This window comes from Canis lupus, chromosome 33 (assembly GCF_048164855.1).
Source record: "Canis lupus baileyi chromosome 33, mCanLup2.hap1, whole genome shotgun sequence".
Lineage (NCBI taxonomy): Eukaryota > Metazoa > Chordata > Mammalia > Carnivora > Canidae > Canis > Canis lupus.
Window position 1 is genome coordinate 3,886,108 of NC_132870.1, and position 18,702 is coordinate 3,904,809.

Below are 18,702 nucleotides of genomic sequence, written 5' to 3' on the forward strand. Positions count from 1 at the left end.
TATGTGAAAATGCATAATAAATGAGATTTGAAGTGACGGTTTTAGTTTTCCTAATAAACAAATACTAGTGCAGTAATGATTACTAAAAGGACACTGAAGAGCAGTGCTTTACTTAGTATTATTTTATAATATGAGTGAATTAAAATTTCTGGATAAACTACATGGAGGAAATTGTCAATGATCCATTTCTGTTTCCTTGATTTCTAAACCAATTATTGAATGGTTTAAAGTAAAACACAAGATCTAACTCTGGTTTAGGTTGTATCCTGAGTAGATGTCTTCAACTGTCTAAGAGGCACACAACTTCTGCTCTACTACAGGGGTATATCTTCCTTACATTCATTCAAAAGTAATCTTGTGATCTCACTCCAACTAGGAGACATCTGTTCTTGCAGTCACTAGCTGAGGGCTACAATTTAATAATCAATAACTGGCAAAGGAAAAATATTTTTAAAAAACCCTCCAAATAAATAGCCTAAGAAAAAGAAGCCAAGAAAAATGACAAAATAAACCCCAGAATAACTTTCAGTTAAAAAGTAGAATGAACCAATCTCAGGAAGTACATTCAAACATGGATTAAGATTTTGAAGGTATCTGTAAAGATCTCATTCTTTCTTGCTCTTAGGCATATCATTGGCCTTAGAATGACTCTCCTACTTGTTTTCAAATACAAATATGTAGCAACATGTAAGTGACATGATATTGACCTAGCACTGCATATTTTTCTTTTAATAGCATATTTCTCTGTAACATGATGGGTTTGGGATAGCAGCGGGAACTGTGATGATGGTCAATAGAGGCACAAGGAAAATTTGTACAAGAGTTTTGTGCTGAGTTTTAAGTAACTTATTTCTAGAAACTGTGAGACTAATAAGTAATTCTGACAATAGCTTAGTAAAAATAATAATAATAATTAAGATTCTTAGTGTATAAAACCTATAATGTGCTCAGAAGTAGCCCCTGGAGAGGTAACTGGACTCCCAGTATACTCCAGGTGCCTCCATCGTTTTAGAAAAAATCACTCAGATTAAAATAAATGGTATTACACATATGACTCAGACAGGTAATTATGAAACACCAGCTCCACTAGACCCATGTGATGAGGAAAATCCAGATTTTGAAATCAAAATATGATGGGATTTTATAGGTATTGATTTTTAGATAAAGGGAAGTCATATTAAAGGAGGTTTCATAGACTCTGACTTTCATGCAATCTAAAACAATTATGAAATCATCTACAGAAAAAGGACTAAGCAGACCATAACAAAAACTGTCTTGAAGATTTCTGATTAGAAAAGAATGTTAGTCTTTAGCCACAAATTGTTGACTTTCAAAGGAAACTAAAATTGGGAGTACTTCATTACACTAGGTTCCCTGGGTCTGACACACACAGTTTTGCTTCTGGAAGTTTGCTTACATGATTTGAGATATTCTTTTTTCTCTTTTTTCCATATCACATGTATATGCATGTGGTTTTAACACTGGTTTGTGCACAATGGTACTACATACATATATGCATAACATACATATATAGATATGAAATTTCAGAAACTACTTTTAGGAGCTTTAGAACCAAAGCGTGAATAGATAAATAATGTATAGTTGGAGTGTAGGCAGTACAGTAGGGGCTGGGAAGGGGAGAAGGCAAATTACCCAGTCGAAGGCAACATTTATGCGGAGGTAAGGTGAAAACAAGTACTGACAGTTATGGTTGCTTCTGACCTATTCATGGCTATTCTGGTTTGGGCCAACTTTGTTGTCTTGTCAGGAAAGGGCAATCAAGACTAAGCTTCCTTTGTGGCATGTGGTTTGAAGCAATTGTACTGTCTGTCAGAGAAGTATTGTTCTACATAGGAATTATCTACATCTGTATTCATGTCTGTATTCATCTCATCCTCAGGTTTCAAAGGTTATGGGTATAAACTGCTATGAACATTGGTTCAAAAGAATTAGTTGCTAATACATTCAAGCTCTTGACTTTTTCTTCACCTGCATCTTCTCCATAGCGCATATTCCTAAATTACCATGTTGAGTTCTGAGTGGCCAGGACAGTACAAATGCTCTTTCCTCTGATCTCATAAGAAAACCATGCCTGATAATGTGAAAATATTCTATAGATGTTATGAAACCTGGACTTAATGTTCATTTTGCCTTTTGTTCCTTGACTGATTCTATATATATTTTCCAGAGCCTCTTTCCCAGGTAATTTGATGATATAAAACCAGGATACAACTGGTTTTGAAGTCCAATAGATGACATCACCACTCTTTCTCTGTATCTGGTCTTCAGAGGGGCAATGTTAAGACATAGTTGGATTGACCAAGAAGTAAGTGACAAGGGCTATTTCTAGGACCATGATTAGTTTTATAGAAACAGCAAACATGATCTATATAACAAAACATGTTGGAGTTCCCGGACGAAGGCTGTGTCCTTAAATAGAGATCCTTCTATCAGTTCCCAAAGGAATATATGTTATTTCCTTTGTCCTCATCTAGGCAACTGTAACATCTCTACCAACTCATTTACCCTTGGCATTAATCTGGAAGTGACTTTTTTCTCACAGACCACTTTAAGATTTTTCCTTAGGAGTTAACCTTGCATTAAACAGTATGAAATGATAGAGATCCTATTTAATCTCCACCTTTGGAGCAGTCACTCTTTTGTTAGGATCAGTTTTTAAAATTCCACTTCAATCACCAGATTGAGTTTCAGGCAAAAGTATACCATATCAAAAATGAATAAATAAAACTAATTGCCATTTAAAAATCAGTGATAGGGATCCCTGGGTGGCACAGCGGTTTGGCACCTGCCTTTGGCCCAGGGCGCGATCCTGGAGACCCGGGATCGAATCCCACGTCGGGCTCCCGCTGCATGGAGCCTGCTTCTCCCTCTGCCTGTGTCTCTGCCTCTCTCTCTCTCTCTCTCTCTCTCTCTCTGTGACTATCATAAATAAATAAATTTAAAAAAATCACTGATAGGACATAAAGTCTTTATAAAGTATGTCCAATTTGATTAAATATTTTAAGGATATCAGTTTTTCTAGATATCTTATTTAAAGTACAGCTATCAATTGTTAAAAGGTTAAAGATTCATGATTCAACACTAGTCTCGTTCAATGTATTTCCTTCACTCCACATCATGAGAGCAGTAGATTTTCTGTTGGGGAATGGAAGAAGTGCCTCATATAGAACTAGAAGCTATAACAATTTTTAAAAATAAGAGCATAATTGTTATTCAGTTATTTTAAGAATTTTATATAGGCACAGAATGTCTGATGGTCATATCAATAAAGAGGAATCTGGATTCCTTTGATACAAAATATCTCCATATAACAAAGGCTACTCTGCTAATGGTACAACCGGAAAAGAAGTCATACACGTATTTTCTACCTAGATTATTTGCATTCCCTTGCCCTCTACACAACTCAATTGTATTTTGAAACCTCTCTTATCAAAGCTGACATTCTTTGAGGCTCCACTCTAAAATATACTCACCCCTCCAGGATTTTACTGTCCCTTTGAGCAAGAGTTGTCCTTATTGATCACTTAAGAGAGGCCAGTTGTGCCCTTCTCTGTACAGGATACTGTGGAAGGAAAGCGCCTTACCCCCAGTCTTCAAAAGCTCATGTACTTGTCTTAGTTTTTCAAGCAATTTCACATATTTCATTTTTTATTTTATTTAGAATTCTTATGATATAATCAGTATAAATATCTTAAGCAAGGAACAGAGTTTCAAATATTTAAAAGAACAAGGTTTATAAGCTAATCAGTGGAAATTAAAGTATTAAAAACTGAAAGGAGATCTCCACACTAGGTTAGGAGTCTTTCTGCTGTTTTATCTTGTCTCTTATAGGTAATAAAATTTCTCTGGGTAGGGAAGAGAGTCTGAAAACATTATTTTGGTAGTATACATATAATAAACATATAGAGATCCTGTGTTTGGAAAGCTAAAGAGAATTCTTCTAGAAGAGCATTTCTAGATGAAGCTGTATCTATACACTCAGTAACCAGTTGGTCTGGGTGATTGTCCCAAGATTATTTTTAGTGTAGACACTTATGTATGTCCCATTTTTGTGGTAGATTCATAACAGAGATCCAAAAGTTTAAATCATATAATTTCAGAATAAAATTCAATTATAGATTTGACTAAGGTAATGCTCTCATAATTTTTCAGAATTGTTCAGTGAATGCAAGGATAAAGTTTGACTGAATTTCTCAATGGGCCTAACCAGCATGTGCTTAAGGCATCAATAAAACAGAGGCCCCAAAAAACTGTTTTCAAGAATTTCATATTTACTCTTTGAAAAAGAAAAGAAAAATTAAAATATTATGGGGGAGAAACAATGCTGTGGAGCTTCTTCACACCTATCTTATCATTTAGTATTAGTTTTTTAATTACTATTTTGTGATTGGTAGTGCTCCATGGTCTGTTTCATATTTACATCCTTTTCCAAAGATCCTAATAGAGCCCTGGCAAACAGTATGGATCCATAAGGTTTATGGAAGGCATCAGGCTTAAAGAGAAGTCCAACAATGCTCAGACATGTACAGAAGAAGAGAAGTGAGACATACAGCAGGGAGAGATCATGGTCAGTAGGCATGGACCAACATGGTTATATGTGAAAGAACCCTGACAAGGCCAATCACTTTTTAAATCCCAACTCTATCAGCTACTAGTCCTATGACCTTAGGAAGCTTACTCAGTGCCCTTTAGTCAGATTCTTCATCTGTAAAATGGGAAATAACTCAAAGGGTCATATTAAAATCAAACTGAATTATATGAAGAAAACACTTCAGCCTTTGCACATAGTAAATGCTCAGTGATGCTTACCTATTAAGTTTATTATTACTAAGGCTTTCCAAATTTTATTCCCACACCCTACTATGCCCAGAACACAGAGTTTTCTGTTATTTGAAAGGTTATTAATATTTAAAATAAAACCCCTGCTAAGTTGGAGCAAAAAAATCACAAACTAAATTACCTTCTATGAGAAAGAGTTTCCTTTTTTAAATTTTTTTTTTATTGGAGTTCAATTTGCCAACATATAGCACAACACCCAGTGCTCATCCCACCAAGTGCCCCCCTCAGTGCCCATCACCCAGTCACCCCAACCCCCTACCCACCTCCCCTTCCACTACCCTTGTTCATTTCCCAGAGTTAGGTGTCTCACATGTTTTGTCACCCTCACTGATATTTTTACTCATTTGAGAAAAAGTTTCTTAATTGGGATTACACTTCCTTATCACTTGATTACCTATGTGAAAATGCTCACTAGTGTTCACTGCCATCATCTTCACATACGCAGCTCTGGTTAAACCATGGAAGTGGGGACATGAGTCACCATCCAAGAATACAAAATGCAGAAATAACGCCCGATCCTCACTTTAGCTAATAATTTTAATCTCATTCTTCCAATTATAGGCAGATATGATTTCCGCCCACACTGAATAGCTAAATAGTAACCAATACGTCAAGTTGTACCTCAGTCACAAGCATAGTTACAGGTTTCTGAAAGATTCTACGACAAAAGCACCTGCCAGAAAAAAACGTACTTTGGGGTTCATTTTTCTAATCATTTTTGCAATTTGTATTTCCAAAATGTAGAAAAGTTAACACAGTTTCTAAGATTCCCTTCGTTGTTTTTTTTTTTTTTTTCCTCCAGAAATCTTCTCTGGCAGTTGCCAGTTCAGAAAGCTTCCGTGCCTTCCAAGCAGTCTTGCCCAAATTCTGCCACCTGCTCCATCATTCTGGGTATATTTAGGGGATAGTTCTTTTCCATATGGGCAGTGTAATTCCATTAAGTAGCAATCCAGCATAGTTACTTTTTTTTAAACATTAAACCTCGAGAGTTAATCGTCCATCTGTGTGTAATCATCGATTCCATTAAGCCTTATGGCCTTGTCAGATTATCAAACATTTTAAGCAGTACTCCTTTCTTCACAGGAAACACATTCGATAATTAAGGGCATGATGGAATCTAAGGTTTGGAGTCTGACTCCAAGGACTTATAGTGGCTTATGTTGATCCTGGGTCAAACTCCATCTCCACTAGATCACTGACCTTTGACTATAACAGCAAGATTCAATAACACACATGGATCTAATTCATCAGATTTCCCAACAAACGGAATACAACATCCGGATGTCAAAGACAAGTCACTGGTTATGTTTTTACCTGCAAAGCTTGTCTTCAAATTTCTGGTCATGATGACTGAACCATAATAGGTATAAATGAGAACTGTCCCCAGCCACAGGCTGTGTGAATCCTTGAGCTTTCTCTTCCTTGTATTTAGGTTTCTGTCACTTTTTATTCTATCAGAGGCTAGATTTTCAAAGGCTTGACTCTCACTGGGGAACTTCATAGAAGGAGATAGTGTGGGCAGATTTCTTGTCAAGTTGAATTTGAAGTTTGGTTTTCTTATGAAATGAAAAACACTAACAATTGTCCACAAGATACTGCCAACTTTCAGGATTTTTGTCCTCATTTTGTTAATCAAGCATGGATGAGAATGAATCAAAGGAACAGAGATGAAGAAAACTAAAATCCAGTATTCTGCACTCGAGGTCATAAAGTGCAATGATGATGTGTGACCAGGATGTTCAGAGGATAATTTTCTCATTCCTTTTACATGGAACCCTCCTCATATTTATTAAAGAAATTGAATACAGTACATATAAACAGCACATCAAAAATTTTCCATTAAAATAAAACAATTAGGGCAGCCCGGATGGCTCAGCGGTTCAGCGCTGACTTCGGCCCAGGGTATGGTCCTGGAGTCCCAGAATCGAGTCCTACATCAGGTTCCCTGTATGGAGCCTGCTTCTCCCTCTGCCTGTGTCTCTGCCTCTCTCTCTCTCTCTCTGTCTATCTCCCTCTCTCTGTGTCTCTCATGAATAAATTAATAAAATCTTTAAAGAAATAAAATAACATAAAACAATTAAAGAACTGCACCTAGGCCACTGGAGACATAATTTGTTGCATAGTTGACTGACTACTTGTTTTTTCAAATCAAGATACAGAAAATTTTGTTGTTTTCTACAGACTAAATCCTAGAAGCTCTTTAGTTCCGTGCTGTGTTTCATTTTTCTTTATGTGAAAATTGAAGCGGTTCTCATTTTGGTCTACCGAAATTCAAATAATCTAATTTATATTAGATTTAATATTGTATTTCCTAAAGCAACACAAATTCTTCCCCATAGTGCTGGAGGGTGTCTGGACCCAGGCAAAGCAGGCTTTGTATGGTCTGCAGGCTGGAGAACTAGACACACAGAGGGAGAATCTTGGCCTTTGTGGAACAGCAGGCCTGGACAGCCTAGTCCACTGCACAGCCAACTTAGAAGCCCTTCCGGAGCAAATCTGGCCCAGAAGGCTGTGCATATTTTTGCCTGGATAGTCCCCTTCATGTTCAACAGGAGCCTCTGCAGCGATGATGAGGTCCTCCATATTGCTCACACAAAGCTACAGTATGGGACAGGAAATCTGGCTCTTTAACCCTCTGGCTGCTGCACATGACTATTTGGCTAGCAAAGCAGAAAAATGTCGACAGCCTAAGGTTTAAATGATTAGTAACAGGTTTTTGAGTGATTTTCCCAGAATGTGCTAGTATAAATAGAGGACTGTGAAAGTGTGGTTTGGGGATTTTTTTCTTCCTTTTGGTATTGTGATTTGTTTGTTTCCATTTCTTTTCATGACACATTCTCTTTTATGACTGTAGACACCCAAGCCAAATACACAAATGCAGACTGAAAGGGAAGGTGCTCACCTCCAAGTGCCTTCTAATCCGGTGTCTGATGTGTTAGCCCGAGCGCAGACAAACTTTTTAATCTCCTCAAATCCATCTATTATTATGAGTTCTTTTAGCTTGTCCTACCCAAGATTTTGTTTACAGGCTGGAAGACTCAGAAAAGACTATTAGAACATTATTATTTCATGCAGGGTAATAGGGTTTCTCCTTTTTAATGAATAATAAGCCACTTAATAAAAACTTAATGCCTGATTTAAGAAGCGATGTCTTTCCTTTTAAAATTTTCTTTTCGTATTCGTGGTTATTGTCCTAAAGACAAAAAGATGAAACTGACAAGTTAATTCATGTCCTGAGTGGCTCGGTAGATGTTCTTTGCATGTTGTAACAAAAGGGTTAAAAAAGATGACATCTAATCAATAGAACTGTCACCAACTAATGCAAAGCTTTGAGCTTAGTTTATTGAAGCAAATAAAATCATTTCAACTCCAGCTAACTCAGATATCTTAAAATGATCATGACAACTTTCTGTTGGAAATACGGTTCCGTTCAGTAATAAATAAAGCACAGTTTTCCAATTAAAATGTATTGTTTTAAAAATACGTGAATGAGCCTGCTATGAGCTCTTACTTGTCTTATGTAGGGTGACCGACATAAAGTGTGCCTTGGCAAGTCTTAGTATGCATGTTTTGGTGAAAAAACAGCAATTCTACTTTTGAGTCTGAAGGAAAAATGAAATATGGAAATATGAAAACCTTCTAGAACTTACGGAAGTGGATAAAAGAGACCAATAGGCCTGTAACTCATACTTATCAACTATTCTTATCTACCTGACATTTTATGCTGGTTCCATCTCTACAAGCCTCCTATCACAGTAAAAGTACCATATTTAAACAATAAAGGACAGGAGAAAATGGTGCTTTCTCTTGATATATATACAGGTGCCATTTCTCCCAACTTAAAAAGAAACCCTATTTCTAGCTTGTATTCCTATCTAGATAGTCCAATTTCCCACTTCCCTTTACAGATCATCTTCTTGAAAGATAAATCCAGTTCACTGGCCTTACTTTTTCACACCTATTCAATCTGTCTTAAGGCCACCACTCTACTAAAATGATTCATAATAATCATCTAAGACTTTCAGATTGCTATACCAGACAGACTATTTAATGTGATCTCACTTCTCTCCATTCCATTATTCTTGATACTCCCTTTATTTCCTTGGCTTCTGTCCTACTACCCTCTTCTGGGCCTCTTAATTGATCTTTCCTGGGTTTCTTTATGGAAACTTTCCCCTCAACTACCTCTTAAATTTCCGTGTTCTTCTTGATGATACTACCTTGGTCTTTTTTAGTGTTCAGTTACTCTTCTCTGATCTGAGCTATGGTGCTATTTCTCACAATGTGAATTACACTTCTTGGTAAGAAATCTTTTAATTAAGACTTTTATGGATACAAATCACGGAGTTATAATATATACAAGCATAAGGCATAAAACCCAAAATGTATTGGTTTACGTGACTGAAACATTTAAGAGAAGGTTAACTAAAAGCTTGGCTTGGTCCTGTGGTTCAGAAGTTTCAGCAGACCTCTGCTCTTCTTTATTGGTTAACTTTTTTCTTCCCTACTGGCAATGAAGCAGACTTACCTATATGGAGACAAAAATGGTCATCAATCACATTGGGCTTGCTTGTTCTTAGAGTTAATGGTACCACTGTGAAGAACAAGACCTCCTCTCTCCCAGTATCCTTACCAGGACATAGTTTTGTTTCCTGACTGACTTGGTTTAAGACATTGTACCTTCAATCCCGAAAGAAGAAATATTTAGGTCCCTTGATTGATAATCAAACCAGAATCAGTAACCTAGGATAGGGATATATGTTCACAAGAGTAAGTAAAGAATCGATTTTAACAAAACAAAAACAAAAGCACTTTTATTACAACTCCCAAATCTAAAACTTTCTATATCCTCATTCTAAAATACAGGCCCATATATTTATCTCTGTGAATATAGATATTTCAAAATCACATGCGCAACTTAAAACTTCAGTCAGGATTCTCTCTACTCCAACCCCAAAATTGTTTTTTTTTCCCCTGTGTTTTTGGTAATGCCAATACTATCTAAAACATCATCCAAAGCAGAAATAAAGATCTTAAAATTTCTGCCTAACAGTTCTATCTTAGAAATACCCGTGAAATATATATCTGTTTTCCCTAAATGTATTGCTACTACATGATTTGGGGACTATATTATCTTTAAACTAAAGAGTCTCCTGGGATGCCTGAGTGGCTCAGCAGTTGGCATCTGGCTCAGGGCGTGATCCCGGGGTCCTGGGATAGAGTCCCACAGGAGGCTCCCCTTGGGGAGCTTGCGTCTCCCTCTGCCTGTGTCTTTGCCTCTCTTTGTGCATCTCTCATGAATAAATAAAATAAAACATAAAAATAAATGAACTAAAGAGTCTCCTAACTGGACTTACTTCTCTCTAATTTGTTTTCCATGTTGCTACCTTATTATCTTTCTAATATGTAAGTACAGTCATTTTACTTATATGTTTAAACCAGCTCATCCATGGGTTTAGTTCTTCTTCAAACTTGTTCTCTCTCACTCCATGCTCAAAGCCAAAAAAACCTAAGCCAGACTAAGCTAGAGTTTTCCAAATGTGTCATTCTATTCTTGTTTGAGTATCTTTGAACACAGAATTCCTTTGTCCTAGAATAACCTATCTCTTTTTCCTATCTTTTTTTTAAAAAAGATTTTATTTATTTATGAGAGAGAGAGAAAGAGAGAGAGGCAGGGACACAGGCAGAGGGAGAAGCATGCTCCCTACAGGGAGCCTGATGTGGGACTTGATCCTGGGTCTCCAGGATCACGCCCTGGGCTGAAGGTGGCACTAAACCACTGAGCCACCGGGGCTGCCCCCTTCTCCCATCTTTTTAACTTCTCTCACAAGATCTATTTTAGGTACACTAGAGCCAAGTTGAACACTTCCTCCTTATAACTGTGAACTTTGTGATTCTATTATTGGGCTTATTGAAATGTCTTTGTTTACATATTGTCTGTCTTGTGGCTGAACTTGTAAGGAAGAAATATGTCATATTGAAGTTATTGGCCTTCTCGAGGGTTTGTTGAACTCCATCCAAAGATACTCACAATGTCTGAAACATTGTGTGAAAACAAATTTGTATTGGATGAATGTATTGGATGAATTTTCCCTAGAGTGGTGAATGCATGCAGGCATGAGTAAAAGGATACGTATGATGGTAAATTTTCATAATCTGAAATTGAGAAAACAGTGACTACCACCCAAAAGGTAAGGCAGCATTTCATTTTTAGGCAAAATTTAAAGGAAAAACTTTAATTTCTAGTATTAATCATTTCAATAAAATTCATAGTTTAGAATTTATATGAACGCTTCAAGCACTTTTATATCAAGAGCATCAGTTGTGTTTGCACAGAAGGCCAAAACACCTATCATTGCCATTGACACTACAGTGCTTTTCTGATGGAGAAACCGAGGAGCAGAGTGATTGTGTGTCCATCCCCGGTTTGTGCTGAGTGTTCGTGGTAGAACTGGATCAAAGAAATTTCTGTTCCCTTTATCATTTATAAGTATAAATGAGAACTATTCTCCAGGATCAACAGAGAAGACCAGAGCATCCTATTTTAATCAATTATAAAAGTTCTCCTTCTCCAATCAAACAAAGGTATTAGTGAAATGAATGAGAGTAATTAAATCTAATTTAGTCATGCAAATGAGTTTAATTAAAAGAAATCTACCCTTTAATAACTTCAGGGGAAAATGCAGTTCCTCATGGAGTTTGAAATTTAGTTAAGCTCACAAGACACAATAGCTGAACTGATGAGACCACACTGTTGTAATCTGCTTGTGTAAATATTGACACATGTAGCATTTAGTTTGTCTCACAGTGATAATACTTCCTCTAGGCTTCTGATGAAATCTGGCATTTACAATTATTAAAAGATGCTTGTTAAAAATGCTCTTATCTATCATGTTAATTCTGTGAATGAGATCGCTAATACATTGACCTCCAAAAAGAAAACAACCCTCTTTTTCCCTAGAGTTTAAGAAAATGAATATGAATTTAAAACTTATTGAACCTCTGCTCTGCAGAGAGCTTAAAGCCAGGTATAAAGCAAGGAAGTATGGGGCAAAGAGAAATGGGAAGGTCCCTGTCCTGAGGATGCTTATAGTCTAATAGCTGTGATGTCTTCTGTCTGTAATGATTATAGGCAGAATTGTTCAGAAGGAAACAAACTCCGATGCCATAAAAAGGATTAAGCAAAATCCCATGGGAGAGCATAAAATGGAATTTGGAATGCCTGGAAGGAAGCAGGAAAGTCTTCACTAGCAAAGGGGAATTTGAGCTGGCCTTGGAGATACATAAGATTTTGACAGCAGAAAATATGGTAAGGAAAGGGATAGTCATGGAACACAGATATGATAGGTAGAAAGTTATAGAACTCCCTACAAAAGAAGAAAAACTCGGGCTTTCTTCAGAGCTTTATCAGTCCGATGGGTTTACATCACAGGCTTTGTGGGAAAAAAAAATTAGAAAATGAGGCTCAATAGCTGGCCAGATGGCAGAATGTGATGGCGAGGGGTAGCGTGGAATACTTGTACTTCGCATCAGGATGCCTATCTGCAGATAATGCAGAGGTGGCAAAGGTTTTTGAACAAAGCAGTGGCGTATCTATAGCGGTCATATGTAATGAAAACTCTAATCAAGGGTAAAGAAGAACTTATAATAGAGAAAGATGAAGAGACTGTCGGAGTTTATTGAATAATCTGAATGAGAGACAAGGATGTTCTGGTTTAGGGCAGTAGCAGTGAGAATGCAAAAAAGAAAAGAACAGTGTCTCAAGGCCTTAGCAGCCTGTGACTTTCAGCTTGGGTGTCAGGGTGAACAGTGATGGTCTCAACTAAGAGAGTGCACAGAGATAAGGAAGAGATATTCAGTGAAGCCTACCCACATCACCGAATTTAAAAATGCTTTCCCAATCTCCTGCCTCCATTCTACTTTTTCTTTTTTCCATGTTTTTACTCCTTTCTTGGGTGTATGCTTTCTTCTTAAATATAAGCTCCACAAAGATAGGGAGTTTTAGTTCTATTTCAGATTTACACCTGAATCTTAAAAGTCTACCGCAGGCAGCCTGGGTGGCTCAGCGGTTTAGCGCTGCCTTAGCCCAGGGAGTGATCCTGGAGACCCGGGATCGAGTCCCACGTTGGGCTCCCTGCATGGAGCCTGCTTCTCCCTCTGCCTGTGTCTCTGCTTCTCTCTCTCTCTCTCTCTGTGTCTCTCATGAATAAATAAATAAAATCTTAAAAAAAAAAAGTCTACCACATAGTAGGTGTAATTTAAATGTCTAACACACAGTGGAATCTAGCACATAGATGCTTGGAAAATATTTGCCAAATGAACAGTGAAAAATTATAATTTTGAAATCAAGATTTGAAATAAAAAGCTACAATTTGAAAATGTAGCTTATGTGATGCTCAACAGTCTCCCCGTTTACTTCTGTTTTCTCTTCCTTTACTGTTCCTCCGTGGCATTCCATGTTCCAGTTTTACTGAACTTCACTTAGCTCTATCAGTCCCTCGTGTTGCTGCATTATTTGTATCCAAAAACAATCACAATAATTATCTTCAGGCCTTTATATATGCTCTTCATTGAGAATCCCTAACTTACTCTTACCTACATTATGTCTCCCTAAACAACTCCTCCTCATCCTTCAGAGATCAACTCTTTCTCTAAGAAACTTCTAATTCACCAGATCTGGTGTGGAAGTCTCTGATTTATCCTTCCATAACATGCCCTACTGTTTGGGTAACTTTCACAGCGGATGGTCATTAATTTCCCAGTATTTATCTACTTCCTCATCAAACTGTATATTCATGAAGGAGTATGTCAATATTTTTCACCAATGTTTCTCCATTATACAGCACAGGACTTGGTGTGTATGGAAACTTAAATTCATTTGAATTTAAAGAATATATGCTGAGGTTCAGTCTTCAAAAGTAAAATTCAAAAATTCTAACATAGAAAGAAAAGGATGGATAAAATACTAATATGATATATTCCCAAGTAGAAGAGAAGAAAATTGAAGTTCATATATGATTATACTATTGTCTCACTTAAGTAAAATGTGGGGCTACTTGTAGTGACAAGAAAGAAAGAGTTAGGGTTTGAGAGTAAACTGAAAGTAATAGTTGGAATAATTATCTTGGGAAACTAGGTAGAAAATAGCAAGAGGTGACCTTAATTAATTAATTAGCTAATTAATTAATTCCTCATTAGTCTCAAAGGGCTCAACTAAGGGCTTGCTTGATTTATTTGCAGTGGGCTTCCTCTCTGATTTATAAGATAATTTAAAGTTGAAAATATTATAAATAAGTATTTTACAAGGCAAGAATTCAAGTTAATCAATTATATTCCCTTAAGAAAAAGGCATACAATGTTTTGTAATGCAATCAGGAGATCTGGGGTCTGCAGTGGGGATGTGTGAGCAGTTTAGGGTGATACTATGGTTACTGAATGCAGCTGATAGTAAGTAGGGGAATTACTCAGAGTCACTGCTTCTATCTTTGCTGGTTATGCCCTACACAAGGCTCCTGGTGCCTGGAGTGAGTCAGGGCTACAACACAGTTCATGTTCTGCTTGCCATGCAAGGGCCCGAGGTGGGCCTACTACATCTGCTAGGGAGAAGGGGTGCATTTTTCTTACCACTCACCCTGACTTTAATTGCTTGCCAAGCCTTTGTAGCTACAGGGCTGCTTTCCTCTATAGAGGAAGCTTTTTTCTTGTCCTCCCAAAGGCACAATATGAACTAGCAGCGACATTGTACACAATGGTATAGGAGCCTTAGTTCAAGTCTAACCTCTAAACACTAACTTCTGATATTTTGCATTCACATTACAAAAGCTTTAATACATTTGCCATCAAAAAAGTTTAAAACAAGACAATAATAGTATGATCCACTGAATGTGAAATAGTATTAAAATCATCCCATCTAGGACTTCTGTAACAGAATTGTATTAACGCAAAACCACCTCAAATGTATTTTTGGAAAGAGCTGGAATTGAATCAATGATTACATGTATACAACAAGGGATAAGTGTTTGGATAAATAAATAATTTTTCTACTTAAGTTTATGTCAAGATTGTCTCTCTTCTCTTGATATGGCCAATTTTATTAGGCTGGTATTCCTTTGGCTTTGTTGATGAGGACTTAGAAGCATGGAACCAGATATTTCATTCTGGATTTCAATGACTCTGGGTAAATTTTATTCACTTAAATATCTCCATTTTTTTTTTAAATGAGAAAATTGTGAAAAAAAACCTCCTTGAGTATTTAAGAAAATATATTGTAAAGAACAAGGAAAAAATTTGAATAACTGATTATCTCTTCATCTCATCTGGAATGAAGGATTTTTACCCTATCTATAATTGCAATTTGTTGTAAGCATCATAGAAGGTTATATTCATAATATTTAAAGTATATTAGAATTTAAAATAATAAGTTGGTTTTAATTATAGTACTCAGAGAAAAGAGTTTTTCAATCATGAGTTCATTTCTTCTAAAAGACTTAGTAAGCAGACACAGTTAAATTTGTTGTAATAGATATATACCCAAACACACGATCCGAGACTTATAATGAACAGGTTTCTTGCAAACAAGTCAGTTTTGCACGTATACTTTATTTTTCATTCTGCAGGAAAGTGGAAAATTAGAAATAAACTATCTGAAGGAGCTGTGATTTAAAGTGACACCCCAAATAATACCTCTTCTAAGGTGGGTTCCTTGTTCTTTTATCCTAATTACTTTGCATCATAATAGTTTTTAAATTTTTATTTTTTGGCTTTTGAATCATTTCTTCACTTGTAAAAGTCGTCCAATTTCTTTTGCAATGCCATCATGCTCAATTGCTTATGGCATTTCAGTTTTCTGTGATTAAAAAAAAAACCCCAAAACTCTGTGTGTGTGTGTGTGTGTGTGTGTGTGTGTATGAGAGAGAGAGAGAGAGAGAGAGAGAGAGAGAGAGAACGAGAATGCATGCACATGGGTAGAATTGTAACTGCCAACTGAGCAGGAAGTACAATGCCTGAGTATCCAATAATTCAAGGTGATAGAGAGCAAGTCCATGAATCTAGAAAATTTAATAGTTATCAATAAATTTGGTAGATTGTAGACATGGTAAAGAAATTAATGCAAGTGATTAGTATTGACATTGTAGGAGGAAAGCTCAAGGAAAGAGTTTTTCAGAAGAAAAGAAGAGCATAGTGGTGGATTAGGAAGACACATTGGTTATCACTGAGTTACTGTTTAATTATGAAATACTTTCTGTCTCTCATTTGTACTGACCTGACTGAGAGTATAACATTATAATGAAGAACATGATCTCTGGAGTCAAGCATACTTGATTTGATTTCTGGCCATGCAATTCTCGGCAGGATATTTACATTCTTTAAGGTTTGATTTCATCTGAAAAGAATGCAGGTGATGTGCTGGTATGTCTGTCCTCCAAGGTGGTTTTAATCACTTGTATCAGTCGGGGTAGGGTCAGTAAAACAGCAGTCATTATATGTATCCTGGATATAAAGGACTTACTATAAGAGCAGATTTCAGGACAGCTGGCTGGCTCAGCAGTTTAGTGCCTGCCTTCAGCCCAGAGCGTGATCCTGGAGTCCTGGGATCGAGTCCTACCATTGGACTCCCTGCGCAGAGCCTGCTTCTCCCTCTGCCTATGTCTCTGCCTCTCATGAATAAATAAAATCTTTTTTAAAAATTGTTTTTAAAAATTTTTTTAAAAGAGCAGAAGCTTTCGTGACGTTTGACCCTTCAGTCCCCATTATAAGTCAAAGAAAAGAAACTGCCTTGAAGGTTAAGGAAGCTATGATTGGAGATCTTAGACTAAAGCTCAAAAATGTGTGGTTTTCATAAAAGTTGCCAGAGAAGTTGCTATAATTCTCAAGACTATTTGGGAATTTTTCATCTGTTTTCTCTGCAGCAACAAATAAGTGAGTCGTAAAGGCTCACCAGGAAGCCCGTAAGTCCAGCTCAACCACATCTGGAGAAGAACTTCTTTACTAATATTGACTTGTAGTTTCCAATCATTCACAAACCCTAATGAGGAATCTTACAGAAAGGAGAATTGTGGGAAACAAATTTCTCAGCTTCACTTTTACAGCACAGAGGAGGTCTTGGAAGAGTGTGATGGTGATGTCAAGTAGACATTAGACACACATTATATATGCAAAGTCCTCAGAATAATGCCTTGTGAATAATGAGCACTTAGCAAACATGACATAATATTCTATTGTATTGGGATCCCTGGGTGGCGCAGTGGTTTGGTGCCTGCCTTTGGCCCAGGGCACGATCCTGGAGACCCGGAATTTAATCCCACGTCAGGCTCCCAGTGCATGGAGCCTGCTTCTCCCTCTGCCTATGTCTCTGCCTCTCTCTCTCTCTCCGTGTGACTATCATAAATAAATAAAAATTTAAAAAAATAAAAATAAAAAAAAATTCTATTGTATTTTACTAGCAGTGGGTCAAATTTGCATATGAAATTTAAGTCTGCTGTAGCATTGATTATATATATATATATACATACTTTCTCTTTTTTTTTCATACTTTCTCTTTAATGTCTTCCTTTATCCCTGTTTTGCCTAGTAAAACTTCATTTTAAAAAAACCTAAGTTATTGTAAATGGACTAAAGAAAACAGGATTATATGTAACCTCATCAAGATGGCCAGGAAAAGTAAACTGCTAGAAGGTGAGATGTCATGATGTGTGGTGATGTGGTACAATTCTGTTCCTTGGTCAAGGAAACCTATGGTGGATAAAGTCAGGGTTTACTGTCTTTAGAGTATGAACATTACTGTCCTCCCTACCAAAGCCCCACCAATCATGATTGATGCCTCTTCTGACATTCCAGAAGTAATAAGCTACACTCTCAGCTTCCCACTACACTTGGTCATAAGAAAATCACCCATGATTCTAAATTTCAGGAGATTGGGGTAGGGAGGAAGGAAGAGGAGAGAGATTAAGAATACATTTTTTCCTTATTGTACATTTATTGCAACTTATTTATAATTTATATATAATTTATTATGAAATAGTTGATGTATAGTATTACTGGCTTCTTGAGTGAACTGAGAATTTTATAATGTACTTTTTCCTTTTTGGTGAATCTATTAATTTACTTGCCTTCTAGTTTAAGAATACTAAATTTGACATATTACTTATTCTCAATAATAGTTGAGCTGGTAATATTAAAATTTTAGAGATTTTAATGTATTTTTCTCTTATGGTTTGGAAAATAATTGAACCCATTCTAAGAAGGAAATTTTATGCACTGGTGTTAGAAAAATAAATAAAAGCTTGAAATGTCTTTGCTGATGAAAAATCACCAATGTCATTCTAGGAGATTTTAACTTTCAGTTTATTTACTTTTTTCTCATTTGCATTCCTGCAGTAGCTTGTATCAAAGATTGCTAATAACCACAAATATCCATTTCCATTTCCATTTTCTTTTTGTTTTTGGACATACAGCTAAACTACATTTTCTTCCTCCTTACAGTTAGATTAGGGATATGTAATCTGGTTTTTCACAACAAATATGACATAAATGGTAAATATTATTTCCAGATCTGTCCCATAAAGATCTCCCACATATAATCTATCATTTTCTTAATCTTCCACAATGATTCTGGGGACCTGTTGAAATTTGGAGGCATTGAAATAGAATCTTATGTTTCTGAATTACTGGTTGGAGCAGATTCTACTACTGTCCTTCCTTTCCTTCACCTCATCGTTATCATTGTACTGTTAAATAGGTAAGTCTTGAAATTGTATTATAATTAACTACAGAGATTTCAGACTTTGTTACAGCAGGCTAGCCTAGCCTAACAAAACCTGGCTCAGTGCTGAGCTTGAAAGA